The sequence below is a fragment of the Nannobrachium achirus genome (assembly GCF_963921795.1).
Source record: "Nannobrachium achirus genome assembly, chromosome: 15".
NCBI classification, from domain to species: domain Eukaryota; kingdom Metazoa; phylum Chordata; class Actinopteri; order Myctophiformes; family Myctophidae; genus Nannobrachium; species Nannobrachium achirus.
Window position 1 is genome coordinate 29,602,195 of NC_137822.1, and position 6,000 is coordinate 29,608,194.

The following is a 6,000-nucleotide window of genomic DNA, read 5'->3' on the forward strand; positions in this document are numbered from 1 at the left end:
TCATTGTAAAGTGCCTTGGATAAAGGCACTATATAAATGCATCATTTATGTGTTTGTTGTTTGCAATTCTCAAAAGTATGGATATACATATATAAACTTTTTCAAGTACAGATGGCTGGTCTAATAAAATGATATTACAATATTGAATTCACATATTCCTAAATCTCAAATGCACAAAATGAGACTACATACCAAAATGAATATGCACATTTCAGGAAAAAGTGGTTCCAAACATCAATGAACCATTATATGATGTGGTATATTGGTACAAATAAAAGAAATCCTGCTACTTGATCGCATCAGCAACAGGGAATTGAGCTGAACTAAGCTCGGGTCACCATTGAACATACTGTACCTTCATGCAGCATGCATGTTCCTATATGCAAGTACTATAGATAAAATATTTACTACATACTGCATTTACCAAAAAACTAAGTATCCTTTAAATGAACTGTCTTTGAATGAATTCCTGTAATTGAATGGTGTTAGCTAATGAAGAAAAAGGTTCCATTCATGCATGACACTCATTAAGAGGGTCAGTGTAAACACTGACTTTCGGCCTTACTTTCTTGGCACCAAAAACGATTTACTTTGTATTTGCATTTATTTAGTTGATGGAAATTTCTGGCACATCCGATCATTGATTTGCTCAATGCACTGACCCAGCATTTATATATGGGACCATAGTCTCTCTGTGAAAATGTCATCCACATAATCAAGGTAGGCAATTATAATTTGTCTTTTATTTTATTTGGCCTAATGATAAAAGAGGTACAATGATTAAACGTTGAGGAGCTCCATATGACATTTCATTCTGATGCCTAGCTGCCAAATCCAGAATTGAGAGAAAGTAGTTCCTGTCTAGGTAAGTATAGGAGCACACCCATTTTCAACCTTTTATTATAAATGGTCCTATCTAATGCTCATTATAAGATGGCACCATTTCTCTCTTCTCACTGTGTCTCAGAGGAGGGCTGCCTATACCACATCAGACATCAAGGATGAGGAAACATGACATCACTGATTATTTTCCAAGTGAAAATAAATTACAGCCTATCTCTTCCTAGAAAGTTAGCACTGAAATAGAAGCCAAAAAAGTTTGAAATCTGCCCGTGATGTCACTTGAAGGCATAGGTTTCTGAACGTGATTGTTCCTTAAGATTTGAACGAGATCGTGTCAGAAAGTCCAACCATGTTTTGCCAGGATAGCAGTATTGTTTGTCAAACCCAACACTACAATCTATTAACACAAGGATTAAAATGGCTAATCAGTGTTTGTTTAGAAGAATGTAATCTACAGTAGGACTTTAAATCCAGATTTGAAGGTATTTAAGTAAATGTTTGAGGTTAAAGGTTTACTGAATTGGAGGGATACCTCCGTGGAGTGAGTCGAAATGATGGGCGTTCGCAAAAGCGAGATTTCCCCTACAACTTTATTTTTAAAGACTTTAGTTCTAGTAGTTGATGATTACAGAAGCGTCTAGGTTACACTTAAAAAATGGGTTTAATACCTGCAGTTTTGAAAGCCTGCCTCAGATAACTCTTGAGTAAAACCTTCTCTTCTTAACATCGTGAACCAATACTGCACACAAATACATCTCAGCAAGGATTCAATGGCTACTGAAAATGAATGGTCAATGCCTTCTTTAAACAAATAAACATAATACAAAACTATTGATCTATTAACATTTCCTGTAGGAAGAAACAGGTATTTGTATCAAATATCAATCTCAAGAAATAATTGCATAACCAGCAGTATTGCAAAACTGGTCAATATTTATTTTGAAATACTGTGGGTTTCTTGAAACTGATTCAACAATTATGGTACTGTAGGCATGTAGCAAATTGCTTTACAAACTCATGTACATTTAGATTGCTGAGAATTGTGATAACTTAGCATATGTTTTTTTAATGGTGTACCTCAAAATACATCTCAACAAGATAGCTACATTCTGGTGGAAATATGAGCACTCCTAAGCCTAAAAGTAATAATAAATAATAATAAAACTTTATTTATATAGCACCTTTTAAAAAATGTTACAGAGTGCTTAACAACATAAAAATAACATCATACAGTGAGTCATCATCAATTTCAACAATAGGATAAAACAACAATCAGATGCAGTTAGGAGGTTAAAAAGGCCTTTCTTTCGTCTTTAGTTTAGATTTAAAAATGGTTACAGAACCAGCAAATCTGAGGTCCACAGGAAGACTGTTCCAGAGTGTGGGGGCCCTGACAGCAAAGGCCCTGTCACCTTTGGTAAAAGTAGGCCTACATCACTTGCATCAAGAAGTTTAGGATGCTTAGGACTGATTTCCTTTATTTTCCTATTCCTTGACAGGAATGGCCATGAACATAATATTAATGTGAGTGCTAAAAAACAAGAACGATTAAGTTTCCATGGAACGATGAACAAAAAACATTTATGTACAAAGAATTGGTTTCAAAATATTACTTTTGGTTCATAAATCACTAAATACATTCTTAAGCCCTTTGCACACAGGCGCGTTTAACCGCACGGATAAAACGGACAATATCATTTTTTGAAAAGAAAACAATGATTCTCTATGACCTCATGCACACCGGCTCCGAATTAGCCGTGCGACGAGTGGCTGCCGCCGTGCGTTTTTTTCTCGATCGAACCCAGTTCGATTCGTGCGTCTTGTCGCATGCGGTGAAAAACTCATCACTCCTTTTATGACTCCTTTTGGGATCCGCAGCGCCGATTCCGCACAGCATTGCACACCAAATCCAATGCGTTTTATTCATACAGCAAACGGAAGAAACGCAACTGTCCTGTGTGCAAAGGGCTTTACTCTCATGTTTCATCTGAGACAAGTCGGCTTTATGAGTCAAAACAAAACATACATCCCATTGCAGTCATCAATAACATAAACTACCACAATGCAACTGCTAAGCCAACCACTGGGTGTCAGTAGTAGCAAGTCTATAACCTGTCTAGCCTTTTATAACTCATTATTATGATGTTATGTCATAACATAGTCAATTTCCCCTAAATAAATCCACTATTTGATTCCTTTATATTTGATAACAGTTAGTCAATTCATAGAATGTAGCTGCACAGGCTCTAACAATTTGGTTTTGATTCTACAAGTATAGTGCTGGAGAAACATTTGCATGCACTGACGGATCTGCATGACATCTCTGGAAAAAAGGGGGTTATATATCCACACGAGGGATTACATTAGTCAGCAGTCACTGGGAGTGAAGGATGTGAGATCAAAAGAACTAGACTATGCAATCTGTTTTAGCTTTTTAATACGTCACAAACCTATAAACACAGGGGCGAAATTAGATCTTATTCTGCATGGGTTTTCAGATCAAAAGCGCCCTGTACTGCTGTGAGGGGGGCCCATAGATTAGGAGATTAGAGACCCCTAATATATTGGAAATGACAAAATACATAATAGTCGTTGTCGGGTGTAAACCTCGTATCTCCAAGTTTCAAATTTGTAAATTTTTTTGCGAAGCAAAGCCCTGCTTCATCATAGAAGGCCGTCGCACAAAAGTAGTGAAAACAGCAGATCTACAAGCACACAACGCCTTGCACCGCGAGGCGTTGTGTGCTTGTAGATCGGCTGTTTTCACTAGTTTAAATCATTTTTAAAATGATAAATACAAAACAAACGGTTTTGGACATACAAGGTTTCCACCCGACAACAACGAAATATAACTCATGTAATTGGCCCACTGGCTTGTCACTTGTCATGATCTGAAATGGCAAACCTTTGAGTAGCGCGCAATGAGGGCCTCTCCAACTCTTTTTCCCGGGCTGAATCAGGGGCCCAGCACGTCCCTGGAAGGATGTGAGATCAAAAGAACTAGACTATGCAACCTGTTTTAGCTTTTTAATACGTCACAAACCTATAAACAGTTATGTCACATGCACTTGGCTTAATTTGAACACATATGAACTGCAGGTGCAACTTACAGCTGAGCAAAAACAGATGGAAACAGTAGCTTAAAGGTGTATTCAGTGATAATGTAAGTGGCCGGGGGTCATCTTGTTCCTTACTGGCCTTACAGCGTGGAAATGTTTAATTTCTTATAGATTTTTTTACACCATTACAATGTTCTTGTTTTGATCATTAGACCCAAACACTGAATATCGGTAGGCCTACGTCTCCAGCTTCAGGATATGTATGATACTGATTTACTACCAGACTGTGGCATTTTATGAGTTCAGTAGTTTACAATCTAGGCATTTAGCAGACGTTCTTAATTCAGAGCGACTGTGCTTCTCAAAACTTTTATTTTGACCATCATAACTAAACATCATAACATAACTACAGCCGTACTCTACCCTGATTGGTCGAGGACTGGCTGGCCACCTCTGAAAACCGAATCTAGCTACAGTATGCTCATAACACGGGCCATAGTGGAAGTCCTTATATGGTCAGCACACATTCTAGTGAGTAGAATGAATGGAAAATGTACCAATTATATTTTTATTTGAATGAAACACAATCACTGAATATACCTTTAACCAAATGTATTTGTTCATACTGTATATACCTTACTAGTAAGACACCTCAGGGCGACAAGCGGGCGAGGTCGCGCCATGTCTTGGCCGTCTGGCCAGTGATGTATATCAGACCAGTTCCCCATATATGAATATGAAGTCTTTTGAAGTTAGATATGGGCTTAATATTGATGACATCAGGGATCTTCATATATGGACATAGACTGTCATTCCCATGACATCACAACATACAATCCCTTTTATGCCCATATATGGAGATCCCTGGCTGAACCAGCCACACCACTGTGATGTCACCTGTTTATGCCCATATATGGAGATCCCTGCTCTGAGTATCTGACATCACTGTGACATCTGTGATGTCACAGTGATGTGTCAGGGGAACCACGGTGTCAGACGTATACGGACAAGATGTGCCGGTTCTGACAGTAATTATGGTAATCAGACAAGAATTAAATCAATTACGATGAATGAGAAGGGACTCAAAGGGTAAGAGAATGGAGAGGAGAGATGGAGAGGAGAGGATAGGAAGCACCTCCTGTGGGGTACCACAGGCCTCTGTCATCTAACCTGTGTTTTTCACCCATCATGCTGGCAGCTAAAGAGCTCAGGCTCAGGAGTTGCTCTGTCTATACTGTTTCTCAACCATTGGTCTGTGGATCACTGGTGGTCCATGGCATAGGTGGTCCGGGGGAAAATGTCTTAATATTGTGATTTTGATAAGTTCAGCGTAGTGCGGGAAAAAGCTTGAAATGAAATAATGAATGTAAAGTGATTGAAATACTTTGTTGCGTGGCGGTGTTGGCATGACCTACCTACCGACATACAGATTATGGGCTACTTAAGAAGACTTATTCTCTTTTACTTGCCTCTCTTGGTTAGGGTGACAAGTTGTTCTGCTATTTATGAAAAATCGTTCTATATATATTTTTTAAAAGTGACTATTTGTAACTCAAATATTTGCTTCGGGGGGGGGGGGGGGGGGGGGGGGGGGGGGGGTCCCTGATACATAATATTTTGAGATAGGGTCGGTGGCCAAAAACATGAAATTGTGGAGGTCCTTGACATGATAAAGTTTGAGAACCACTAACATAGAAACATGCGTTTTTGAAAAACCTTAGAAGGATTTAGAAGAATCGGGTCAAATGATATACGGTACTCAAAGACTTACACACATTTTCCAGATTTTTCAAAAATAGCACATCTATAAGCTTGCAGCACCGGCACTCGGTGCCGCGCTGTGAGCTTGTATATCTGCTATTTTTTAATATTTAAAGCATAAAATAATGGTTAAAGTAATAATGCGTTCCAGGTCTTTTTTAACTGCAGTGAAGACTAAGAGTCTATACCAGGGGTCAGCAACCTTTTTGAAATGAAGTGCCATTTTTTATTTTCTAGGTAGTCTGTGACTCGGTGTGCTATGTGTCAACATTCATTTTAATGACAACCCATCAAAATTATGTTATAATGCTCATTAGACTCAGAGCAATAACCCACC